General features: G+C 37.1%; 1 protein-coding gene and 1 long non-coding RNA gene across 4 annotated transcripts in view; one reads left to right on the top strand and one right to left on the bottom strand.

Annotated features, from left to right (window-relative positions):
- Nucleotides 1-13569, bottom strand: part of LRRC66 (leucine rich repeat containing 66) — a 30072-nt gene that overhangs the window by 12982 nt on the left and 3521 nt on the right. The gene's annotated exons all lie outside the window — the stretch shown is intronic.
- LOC139082589 (uncharacterized) overlaps nucleotides 1-13569 on the top strand; it is a 31079-nt gene that overhangs the window by 16135 nt on the left and 1375 nt on the right. Inside the window, exon 2 of one of the 2 annotated variants that reach the window (XR_011538752.1) lies at nucleotides 1547-1651. This is a non-coding gene — a long non-coding RNA (uncharacterized lncRNA). Of the gene's footprint in view, nucleotides 1-1546; nucleotides 2597-13569 lie in introns of both variants that reach the window. The other variant, XR_011538753.1, reaches the window with a different exon arrangement.

Raw genomic sequence — 13569 nt, 5'->3', positions numbered from 1 at the left:
GGCATCTCAGTGTATCCCCCGTCCACTTCCCGCCCCCAGCAAGATTCTGTTCTATCACTACAGCCAGGAAGCATCCAACTGTGGCGTCCAGGCGAAAGGCCAATTGTTAAATACTTTGAACATAACCCCTGGAGAAAATGTATTTCTTTGTGGAGCAAAGAATATTCCTACAGGGGCTGGCTCCGTGGCCGAATGCTTACGTTCGTGCACTCTGCTGCGGCGGCCCAGGGTTTGGATCCTGGGCGTGGACATGGCACCGCTCGTCAGGCCATGTTGAGGTGGCATCCCACATCCCACAACTGGAAGGACCTGCAACTAAGATATACAGCTATATACGGGGAGGTTGGGTAGATAAAGTAGGAAAAAAAAAAAGAATATTCCTACATGTTTTAATATGCAAACATATAGGTTTGCGAGAAAAAGATGCAAGACAAGACATCAATATGAAAGAAGCCATAGGTTCCTTAACATTTTCCTGATGTCTGCCTGGTGGCCTACATAAGAATGTGAACTTATGGTTCCTGCAATTTCTTAGTGCTTAATTGAATACATACTCTACGAGTTCAGAGGAGGGGGAGATCATGCCTAGCTTTTGAGTGAAGGGAAGAAAATAGTTTAAAACTCCTAGTTAATTGTGTACTCTTTTATGCTCTAAACATTTCACAGGCATCTCCTTTTAATCCTCACAAATCCCTGGGCGTTATTACCAGTTTGCAAATGACAAAACCTTGGTGCAGTGAAGTTAATTAAGAACTTGCCCAATGTCGTGAGGGGTAGAGCTGTGGAGCTGGGACTGAAACTTAGATCTCTTAACCATTATCCTTTATCCATGCACATTTTGTACAGAAGAAGGAAAAGATGAGGAAGGAGAAGGAGGAGAAGGAGAAGAAAGGGAGGAAGGAGAAGGGGAGGAAGAAGAAGGGGAGGAGGAGAAGAGGGGGAAGGAGGGGGAGGATGGGGAGGAGGAGGGGGAGGAGGAGGACAGGGAGGAGGAGAAGGAGGAGGAGGAGAATAAGAAGAAGAAATACATGAGCAAGGCCATGAAAGATTACTTGAATTTAGAAAGAGGAAAAGGAGGCTGAGGGGCAGGGCTCTAGGCATAAGAATGGTATGGACCGTAGAATACATGAAATTGCCAAATATATATTGGGAGTTGTTTAGTGATTCTACTTGTCATGTAGTTAATAGGGTCCCAGAGAGGGACTTAAGATAGTGAGTTTGTTCCAGCTCTATTTGTGACTTTTGACGGGAATCAGCGAGTATCGCTTGAGGTCTCCATGCCTCATTGTTTCTTGCAGGTGGAATTGGGATCTGTCTTTGTCTATGATCTTCAAGTATTCTGAGCTCAGTGAAGCCCAGGTGTAGTAGTTTAGATTATTGCTCGGCAAATATTCACTCTCCTGTGGGCACAGTATACTTCCTCATCCCATTGAGTTGAGTTTGGCCGTGTGACTTGCTTTGGCCAATGAAATGTTAGCAGACATGATGTGAACAAAGATTTAAAATGTGCTAATGTGGTGGGGCTTGCTCTCTTGGCTTCTTCCAGGAATGCTGTGATGCAAAGAACATGCCCTGACTAGCCTGCTGATCCAAAGACAATGAGATATATGTGGAGCAGACTTGGACCCAACACGTGGCTCTGGAGAAATAGGTACAATTCCTTGAGGAATAAAAACTAACTGTATAAGAGTAAGGTTGGAGCTGCTCTTGGCTGCTGAAATATTTGTCTTATTTATAGAATCAAAGCCCTTGAGTGAGAACTGGCACATGAGAGCTACCAGCCTCAGATGACTGTGTGTGGATTATGCTGGACTAAATTTTGTAAATGCAGACATACTGTCTTGTGACACTGAGATGAAGATGAGACAGAAGCTGTTGATGGGCTAGCATCAAATATAGCTTACCAATTCTGGTCTATGGAAAACCCAGGACATGATATCCAGCTGGTCCTGACTGAGTGGGTCTGGGGTGCTCTGAGGACAAGGTTTCAGGAGAAGAGCTCCTGATAAAGTAGTCTGATCTGGATGAATTCCAGAGATCAACTGCAGATGACATTCTGATCCCCACACAACAAAATAAATTCCAGTTGGATTAAAAGTATAGTCTGCTTGAAAAATTTTCTCAGACAGTATTGCTGTCCATGGGGTGTGAAGCACATGTAAATAAGAACATGGTGGAGTTGAACTTGAGGGGAAGCTGTTTTTGAGAATAAAAGCAAAGGAAGAAATTATAAAGAAAAATATTAATAAATTTGACTGCAAAAAATTAAATTGAATGTAGGTCAAGAATATCATAAAAGGAACACAGATAAGGATGACAGTAGATTTCTTACTGGAAACAATGCAAATTGAAGACAATGGAGCAAAATTTAAAAAAATACTAAAACAATTTTGCCAAACTAGAACTCTTTACTGAGTGACAAAATATTTTTAAAATAAAGGCAAATAAAGAATTTTCAGATATACAAGATCTGAAAGAATTCATCACCAGCAAACCCACACTAGAAGAAATGTTAAAGGATGTCTTTCAACTAGAAGAAAAATGAAATCAGATGGAAGTCTGGATCTCCACAAAAGAACAAAGAGCTCTAGAAATGGTAATTATGTGGGTTAATATAAATATTTTTTTCTCATCTAGATCTCTTTAAAAGGTAACAAACTCTTTAAAGCAAAAATAGTATAAAAATGTATTGTGGGATTTATAACATATGTAGGAGTAAAATGTATGACAGTACTAGTACAAAGCCTAGGAGAGGAGACTAATGTGCTAAGTTTCTTGTGTTATAGGCAAGCAGTATAATACTACATAAAAATAATCCGTGAGGGGCTGGCCCCATGGCCAAGTGGCTAAGTTCGCATGCTCCACTTTGGTGGTTTGGGGTTCGCTGGTTCAGATCCTAGGCATGGACCTACACACTGCTCATCAAGCCATGCTGTGGCGGCATCCCACATAGAAGAAGTAGAATGACCTACAGCTAGGATACACAACTATGTACTGGGGCTTTGGGGAGGAACAAAACAAAACAAAAAGGAGGAAGATTAGCAACAGATGTTAGCTCAGGGCCAATCTACCTCACCCCACTCCAAAAAATAAAAAAATAAAAAGATGAATAGGATACATGTAAACGGATGGAAAAAACAGCCTTTTCAACAAATGGTGCTGGAACAATTGGATATCCATATACAACAAAAAAAGGGGGGGGGAACTTGGATCCATACCTCACATTACATCCTCACAAAAATTAACTCAGAATGAATCATAGATGTAAATGCAATACCTAAAACTATGATACTTCTAGAAGAAAACATAAAATATTTGTGACCTTGAGTTAGGCAAAAAAAATTTGAGACATGACACCAAAACACAACCCATCAAAGAACAAACGGACAAATTTAACTCCATCAAAATTGAAAACTTCTGCTCTTCAAAAGACACTATTAACAGAATAAAAACACAAGCCGCAGACTGGGAGAAAAATTTTTGCCAAGGATGTATCTTGCATCCAGGATACATTTTTTAAAACTCTCAAAACTCAATAAGAAAGCAAACAATCCAATTTTTTTTTCCTTTTGAGGAAGATCAGCCCTGAGCTGACATCTGCTGCCAATCCTCCTCTTTTTGCTGAGGAAGACTGGCCCTGAGCTAACATCTGTGCCCATCTTCCTCTACTTTCTATGTGGGACACCTACCACAGCATGGCTTTTGCCAAGAGATGCCATGTCCTCATCTGGGATCCGAACCAGCGAACCCCAGGCCGCCCAAAGCAGAACGTGTGCACTTAACTGCTGAGCCACCGGGCCAGCCTGAGACCATATTTTTAAAAGAGTTCAAGACACATAAAATATGTTCTTGGGCCAGGATGATTAGAAATCAATAACAGAAAGATCTCTGGGAAACCCTAGTTATTGGAAACTAATAACACTTCTAAATAACCCACAGAGAAGAAATCCAAAGGGAAATAAAGTATTTAACTACTCTTTTTAATTTTTTTATTTACTTTTGTTGTGAAAGACACAAACTACCACTACACTCACTCAAGAAGAAATAGATAATCTGAATACTCCTATATTATTAAAGAAAAAACTACACTTGTAGTTAAATACTTTCCCACAAAGAAAACTCCAGGTTCCGATGGCTCCACTGAAGAACTATACCAAACGTTTATGGAAGATATAAAAACAATTCTAAACAAATTTTTTCAGAAAATTGAAGAGGGAGTATTTCTCAACTCCTTTTATGAGATCCGCATTGCTGTGAGAGCAAAACTAGACACTGACATTACAAGGAAGAAAACTACAATCCAATATCCCTCATGAACATAGACACAAAAATTCTTAAAATTTTAGCAAACTGAATCCAACAATATGTAAAAAAAATATATATAATACGTCATGACTTAGTGGAATTCAGCCCAGGAAGGCCAGTTTGATTTAACATTAGAAAATTTATATAATTCTCCATATTAACAGACTAAAAGTCATCTTGATCGATCCAGAAAAAACATTTGACAAAATCTAACATCTGTTCCTGATAAAAACTCTCAGCAAACTAGGAATAGAAAGAATTTCTTCATCCCAACACAGAGCATCCATAAAAAACCCATAGCCAACATCATACTTAACAGTGAAAGACTGAATGTTTTCCCCCATATATCAGGAAGAAGACAGGGGTATACACTGTAACTGCTTCCATTCAGCATTGTAGTGGAGGTTCTAGTCAGTACAATAGGCAAGGAAAAAAAGGCATCCTGAATGCAAAGAAGTACACCGTCTTTATTTACAGATGTCCTGATTGTCTTTGTAGAAAATCCTGTGGAATCTACCAAAAAAAAAAGAAAAAAAAAAAAAAAGAAAAGAAAGAAAGAAAGAAAGAAAGAAAAACAACAAGAACTGAAAAGTGAGTTTGGTAAGGTTGCAAGATAAAAGATAAATATATAGAAGACAACTGTATTTCTACATACTAGGAATAAATAATCTGAAATTGAAATTTTAAAAATAATTTCATTTGAAACAGCATAAGAAATCTGAAATACATAGGGATAAATCTGACTAAATATGTGCAAGACATGTCTAGTGAAAACTACAGGACATTGTTGAAACTGGAGACCTCAATAAAAGGAGAGATGTACTGTGTTCATGTATCAGAAGACCAACTATTGTTAAAATGTCAGTTTTCCCCAAATTGATCTATAGATTCAACACAGACCCAATAGAAATTCCAGCAGGATTTTCAGTAGAAATTGACAAGCTGACTCTAAAATTCATATGTAAATGAAAACAACCTAGTATAGTCAAAATAACTTTGAAAAAGAAGAAGGTGGAGGACTTACATTGTCTGACTTTATTACAAAGCTAGAGAAATCAAGATACTGTTGTATTGGTGTCAAACTAGACAAAGAGATCATTGGAAGAGAATAGGTTCAGAAATAGTCCCACTCATATTGATCTTTGACACGAGTGAAAAGCAATTCAGCGGAGAAAGAATCTTTTCAACAAATGGTCCTGGGACAATTGCACATCTTTAAAACTTCTATATGTTACTCACAACACACACAAAAATGAAGTCAATGGATAATAAACCTAAATGTAAAACCTAAGTTTAAAACTAAATGTATTTAGATCATAAATCTAAAATGTAAAATGTAAAAAAAAGTAAAGTTAGAAAACTTCCAGAAGAAATTAGAGGAGAAAAATCTTGGTGATTTTCGGATAGGCAAAGACTTTTTAGATATGACAATAAAACATGATCTGTACACTAACAAATTGGTGAATTGCACTTCATAAAAATTAAAAACTTCTGCTCTTTGAAAGATGTCATTAAGGTAAGGAATACCAAAGCCACAGATTGGGAGAAAATATCTGCAAATCACATATCAGTTAAAGGACTTGTATACAGGATATATAAAGAAGTCTCAAAACTCAATAATTTTTTAAAAATTTAAAAATTGGCCAAAGATTTGTACATATCACCAAAGATATAGAGATGGCAAATAAGCACATAGAAAGATGTTCAATATCATTAGTTATTAGGGAAATTCAAATTAAAACCACAATGATATACCACTATACATCCGTTGTATGCCTAAAATTAAAAAGATTGACCATACTTGGTGTGGGTAAGGATGTAGGACAACTGAACTTCTTCTACAGTGCTGGTGGGAATTTCAAATGTTACAATGACTTTGCAAAGCATTTTGGCGATTTCTTCAAAAGTTAAACATATACTTAACATCCAACTCAGCCATTCTATTCCTACATTATTTACCCAAGAGAAATGAAAGCATACGTTGCCACAAAGACTTTGTTTCATCATTCTTTTAACGTCAATGGGAACAGTAGTGAAGATCCCTCTTTCATCTCTGTATTGGCAATTTGTGTCTTCTCTTTTCTTGGTTAGTTTGGCTGAGGAATTATCAATTTTATCTTTTCAAAGAACCAGATTTTGGGTTTGTGGAGTTTCTCTATGTTTTCCTGTTTTAAATTTCAAGGATTCTACTGTAATTTTTATTATTTCTTTTCTTCTACTTGCTTTAGGCTTCCAAGCTCATCTTCTTAAATTTCCTACGGTTGAAGCTTATGTTATTGATTTTAGATTTTTCTTCTTTCCTACTGTATTCTTTTAATGCCATAAATTTTCCTCTAACCGTTGCTTTTGCTGCATCCCACAAATTTTAATAAGTTGCATTTTCATTTTAATTTAGCTCAAAATATTTTAAAATTCCTCTTGAGACTTCTTCTTTGATACATGCGTTATTTAGTTTCCAAAGATTTGAGGAGTTTGCAGCTTTCTGTTATCGATTTCTACTTTAATTCTGTTGTAATCTGAGAACATACTTTGTATGATTTCTATTCTTTCAAGTTTGTTAAGATGTATTTTATGGCCCAGAATGTGGCCTATCTTGGTAAATGTTTCATGTAAGCTTGAGAAAAACGTGTATTCTTCTGTTGTTGGAGGGAGTATTCTATACCTGTCAATTAGATCAAGTTGATTGATAGTGCTATTCAGCTACATCCTTATTGATTACCCGCCTGCTTGATCTGTCAATTGACAGGGGGATGTTGGTGTCTCCAACTATAATAGTGGATTTGTTTATTTCTCTTTTCAGGTCTGTCAGCTTCTCCCTCACATATTTTAATGCTCTGTTGTTAGGTGCATTCATGTTTAGAATTATTATGTCTTCTTCAAAAATTGACCCTTTTATCATTATGTAGTATCCTTCCTTATCCCACATAATTTTCCTTATTCTGAAGTTTGCTTTGTCTGAAATTAATACAGCTACTACACCTTTCTCTCGGCTAGTGTTTATCTAGTGGTTTATCTTTCTCCACCCTTTTAACTAGCAGCTTTATTCGTAACAGCCAAAAAAGATAGTCTACGTGTCCATTGACAGGTAAATGCCAAGTAGAAATCCACACAATGGAATTCTACTTGGCAATAAAAAGGAATGAACTATTAATACATACAACAACATGGAAGAATTTCAAAATGATTATGCTGAATAAAAGAAGCTACACCAAAAATAAAAGGAGGTATTGTATAATTGCATTTATGTAAAATGATAGAAAATGCAAACAAATCTATAGTGACAGAAAGGAGATCAGTGGTTACTTGGGCAGGGGAGTGGGGATGGGTGGGAAAGACAGATTACAAAGGGGGATGAGGAAACTTTTGGGGGTAATGGATAGTTCATAATCTTGCCAATGGTGATGGTCTCATGGGTCAGTGTGGTTCAGAGAGTCAGAGGACAGATCAGAGTGTGCTCAGAACATGGAGGAGCAGGGGACTCCAACATTGTACACACCTATAGAAGTATGAACAGCGGTAACAAGATTGTTGATGAAAATTCTGAACTTCATAGAAACTCTGAACATTTGCAGAAAGAGAATGAAAATCACCTTCAGTTTACCCATTGTACTTGAAATCAAGGAAATGACCATTATGGCAAAGACTGGGATGGGAAACAGAATTAGAGACTCAGGATGATCCAACGGCTAACAGGATACTAACCTTTTTTGAGCACCTGTTACATACCAGGAACTGTGAGAGATGTTTTGCATATATCATCACTCTGTGCGTTCCAGTTTTACAAACACTATCTCTAATCCTCACATCAACCCTGAATATATCATGATCTCTTGTTAAACATAAGGACCAGGAGGCTTTTATAGGTTAAGTGACTTCCTTGAGGGCAATAAACAAGTGAGTAGAGTAACATAAAAGTTCTAAGAGTATAGAAGGAGAAGTATAAGAGTAAATAAGAGGACTGGGACCAGAACATGCCCAAGCATGGGGGAGGTTTTGAATGCACAGAGTTACAAGGGTATCCTATTATTCGACTCCCTTCATAATATCAAGCTAAGGCCCTCAAGAACAAGGTAGACTTCTTCTGCAGATGGGCAGTAAGACTGTTAAGTTCAGTTACTCTGCCCACATGAAGATTTTCCCTCTACCTCCAGTTTTAGAGAGTTGATTTTATTAAGAGAACTGGTGGAGTGCTACAAGACTTTGTTTGTTTAGGGTCTCTCAGGATAAGTTGGGAAATTTGAGTAAACTCTTCCATGAGACTTGGCTGCATTTCTCAATGGGGGAAAATGTGTTCTTCTAAAAATTTTGCATGGTAAATCAATGTTGAGGGGGTACTCAGGTGAGTGAAAGAGGTCAGGAGGTGCATTAACAGCTGGGGTTTGGACATCAGAGGGTAGATTCCATGTCTCCAGAGAGGAGAGTTGAATGTTGGGAGGAAAATATGGAGGCATTTTTGTGGAGACGGAATTAGTTATTGAACTGCTTTCTGATGATCACATAGGCCACGGGAGGCAGGAATTTGATTAGCTTTTGCATTTAAGCGGCCAGAGGCAGTTTTATTATTTCCAAGAAATTATCTCAGTGTCTATTACAATAAACCCACAGAGGGTATGCCCAGACATTACACGACCTTAGAAATATTCCTTTGGACTATGAACTTCTTAAATGCTCTCCTAAGTGTGATGACCTGATAACATAAGTGATATTCAAGGGTTATGGCTTTAAGTTCAAAGAGTATTAAGAATTGGTTGGGGTTGGCCTGGTGGCACAGTGGTTAAGTTTGCATGTTCCGCTTCAGTGGCCCGGGGTTTGCCCATTTGGATCCCGGGTGCAGACATGACACCGGTTGGCAAGCCATGCTGTGGTAGGTGTCCCACACAGAAAGTAGAGGAAGATGGGCATGGATGTTAGCTCAGGGCCAGTCTTCCTCAGCAAAAAGAGGAGGATTGGCAGCAGATGTTAACTCAGGGCTAATCTTCCTCAAAAAAAAAAAAAAGCTAACTTAAAAAAAAAGAATTGGAATAGAGTCTGGAATGGTCTTAGATAAGATATTTGATTCATAAGGTCAGCCCTTAATGTTGTCAAATTTATACAGGTGAGCCAAAGACCTTGCCCTCTTAGCTTAGTGACAGACATTCACTTTGTTATTTTAGAAGCTGAATTGGCTTTGAGAACACTGGTTATTGGTATTTCCATAATCCAGTAGCAATCAGGATGAAATGTTTAATTCCCTACGAGTGAAAAGAATACATTTGTTTTTACAATATATCGATTATGTTCTCCTTACTTCACCAGTTTCAAAAGTCAGGTATTATTTCATCTTGTTTCTAACAAATTTATCTCTTGGGTTCTGGAATTTAGTGTGTTAATGTCAGGCTGTCACATCTGGCCTGTCACCCTAACTGGAATCCCAACAAAATGTTGGTCCTGAGATATTTCCAGGTACTCTGTGAGCACTCCGAAAATACTGCTTGATGAGGGTGGGATAGTCTAACTGGAGACCCATCCCATTGCTTTACATTTTTTAAAACTGATTTTTCTCTTATTAACGTTGCACTACAAAAGCATGGGAGGAAAGAGGAATGATTGTTAAGGTTAAATTCATGGCTAGCTTCTGTTTTGTAAATTGCATTGGCTGGCACCTCCTCTGGGTGTTTCCCCAATATGGAGCTCATTGGTGACGTCACAGCTGATTCTGAAGACAGGGGATCAGCTGTCTTTGGGTTAGTCAATGTGATATTTCACCCTTACCAAAAGTGGGCTTTCCTGAGTGAACGCAACTGTTTGTTGGCTCTGTAAACTGTCACCATTTTAAGACATGTGGGATGTGATTTATAAAGGCAGACTTGTGCTACAAGGCCAGTTGCTTGGTGGCTGCTTTCTGAAATATCTCTAATTTATTACTATTTTAGATGAGAATAAACACCTGTATAAACAGTTAGACACAACTGATTCTCTGTTCGTGAATTATAGTGGGCTCGGAGTCTCATCTACTGTAACAGTTATTCAACATTTTAAAAGATAACTTGAGATTCAGACAAAAGCAAATTTATTTGTTTCTAACTAGACTGCTATTCTCAATTTGTGCCAAGAGAATAATAATAATGAATATTTGCAAACTACTTTACAAGCTTACAAAGTACTTTTCATATATTTTAATAGCTACCATTTATTATGCCAAATACTGTGTTAAGAAGTGAGGCTCCTGAGGTACATTTTTCCTTTAATCCTCACAACAATTCTATGAGTCAATATTACATTACCCAGATGTTACCTTTAAAGAGGCTTAGAATAAAGGAATCAAAAGAACAAAGGAAAGGTCAGAGATAGCCTGACACTCCAGGCAGCACCCTTCTCTTCCCAGCTTCCTCCCTCCAAAGTGGGATTTCAAAGTCAGAGTTACCCAGTCACAGAGTCATAAAAGGGGAAGGCATGTTAAAGGAGACTCAGCTTAGTAAAAATGGAAATGTATGATGATTACAGGAGAATAATTCAAATCACAAAATGCTATGGATAAAAGAACTCGGAGTTATATCCAATTCCATTGGACTTCCATCACCTATCCGTTTCATCCATCTCTCTATGGTTTCATTTGCTAGAATTCGAATAGAATTTCAGATACAAGATTTGCTCATTTCACTTCCTTTTTTTTTTTTTTCTCCTTTGCAAGTTTAACATTTCTCCTGATATTTTGGGAGGCAGAAGTTTAACTTGGAAAAGGAAAGTGGGGCTATATCTACATTTTATAGGGATATTTGGTCCTCAAATGGAATTGCAGTTGCCCTAATCTCCAATTAGCTCTGGGGAATTCATCTGTCTTAAGGAGATATGCTCAGCATTTCTCTATTTGCTCTTGTGGTGGGATAGTATTTTGACATTGAATATTTTACTTCTATTTTCCTCGTTCCCTTTTTCTCCATTCAAGCTGAAAGTAGGCTCTGTGTTGATTGTCCCGGGGGAGGCATATTGCAAGGCAGAAAGCAGAGGAGTCTACTAGTCTTTCTGGCTTTTGTTTCCAAAGGCCTAAATCTTTAGAGGAAAGGAATTTCTAGAACTAGACACAGGGTTTTGAAGAAACAAAAAGGGGCAAGAATTTTCTCCAAACTGAAAAGACTGAAAAGAAATATTCTCTGGCTAGCAGGGGTAAGGGATACAAACACACACACACACACACACAGACTTTGATGCTTTGTCAGGGTATATGATTCTAGCGCTGTGGTACTAATCTGGGAAGAGTTAGAGGAGAGTCCATGAAAGATTGATTGAAAGTACCCCTACACCCCACTCACAACTGACCCTAGTAGAATGGGTGCTCAGAAGCAGAAATGATGTTGAGTTATAGACAATAGAAGGTTAGATCTCTAGTACACTTGAATTTGTGGGTTGAGATTCATCCCTACCATACTAGTTAAAAATATGTTATATCATATGGATATGTGTAGCTATAATGATGTTCATTAAAGAATTATAGCAAACAAAATGGAAATAATCTAAATGTTGTTTGATTAAGCCAATCATAATATATGTATATATGAAAACTATTCAAGTATTTAAAACATTATTTATGAGATTGCTTAATTATATAAAGATGTTCAAAATAGTCTGTTATGAAAACATATTATGAAGTAGTGTGGAAAGTATGATCCAATTTTGGAAGAAATATATACATAGGCATAAAGAATAAACTTGGAGAATATATATATTACATGGGGGACCTTTTTCTTTTTTGCTTTTTCTCCCCAATCCCCCCAGTACATAGTTATATATTTTAGTTGTGGGTCCTTCTAGTTGTGGCATGTGGGACACCGCCTCAACATGGCCTGATGAGCGGCGCCATGTCCGCGCCTAGTATCCGAACCAGTGAAACCCTGGGCCGCCAAAGCAGAGCGCACGAACTTAACTGCCACGGGCCGGCCCCCTACCTGAGGGACTATAATTTTTCCTTTAGATTTTTCTTTAATTCCTAATGTTCTACAAATAACAGGTACTCCTTTTATAATAAGAACAATACCATAAAAATTATAAAATCCAATTAGTTTACACTCTACCCTGAAAATACTACACACTGCTTTTATGGAAAAGGTCAGGGAGAGAAGACTTCTCTCCTTCTCACACAATTCTGCTAATATGGTGACTGGGATAGTCATTCCTTCACCTGCCAGTCTATTATTGTCAAAATGATGCTTAAAACAAGACCAGAAGCTGGAGAAAGAGCAAAAAAATAAAAATGTGAAAGAACTGGAAAATGAGAAAAACTAAATATACATAATTTGGGATGGAGAAAAATGACAATATCCTTACACTTTCTTTTTTAGCATAGTGTCTTACATAAAGTACTTAGCAAATAGTGACCAAGACTAAAAACAAACAAAGAAAGGAAATTGTCTAGCACTCCTGAATATAAGAAGGGCAAAGGAAGCTCTGGCTTATGAACCTGATACATTTTCTAAATAAAACATTGGTGGGGGCCAACCCCGTGGCTGAGAGGTTAAGTTCACATACTCGGCTTCGGCAGCCCAGGGTTTCACCGGTTCGGATCTTGGGCGTGGACATGGCACCACTCATTAGGCCATGCTAATGAGAAAAAGCAGAAAAAAAAAAAAAGACTGGCAACAGTTTTTAGCTCAGGTGCCAATTTTTAAAACAAATAAATAAAAAATAAATAAATAAAACATTGGGGATTAGTTAAGGAACTCCAACATTTAGATTATTGAATGTCAGAATGAATGAGAATTTATTATAATAGGAGGATATGTGGAAGATCCTGTTAGAAACCAGGATAAGGAATTCTGATTTTGACTTGATAAGAAGAAAGTTTACATACTAATATATAATATTAGCATAGTATTTCTAGTCTACATTTGGAGGACAACTAGATAAGTAGATGCAAAATGTATTCTAAGAAAACAGAAACCATAAATACATTAACATTTAATATGAATTGTGTTACATATTAAAAGTATCTGAATTAGTTATTTCTTAGTGCTTTTCTATACTTAGTAACAAATATATGATAAAAGTGGGTAATTTAAAATCATGCATTATTATTTAGCACTTAAATACGTCCTAGAGTCTATCGACAAATCCATGTAACATTAATGTAACTGATAGTAATGGGAGATTAAATTGCATTGACTATAAATTCCACATATTATAACTTCAAATTCCATTAAGAAACTCCTTTTATTATATTGCCCTCATCAAATTGTTTTACTTTCAGCTGTTTTCTTGAAACTGAAAACAAACATGGAATTCTTACTGACA

Source organism: Equus przewalskii, chromosome 3, assembly GCF_037783145.1.
Source record: "Equus przewalskii isolate Varuska chromosome 3, EquPr2, whole genome shotgun sequence".
Classification (NCBI taxonomy): domain Eukaryota; kingdom Metazoa; phylum Chordata; class Mammalia; order Perissodactyla; family Equidae; genus Equus; species Equus przewalskii.
This window is presented reverse-complemented; position numbering and strand designations above follow the sequence as displayed.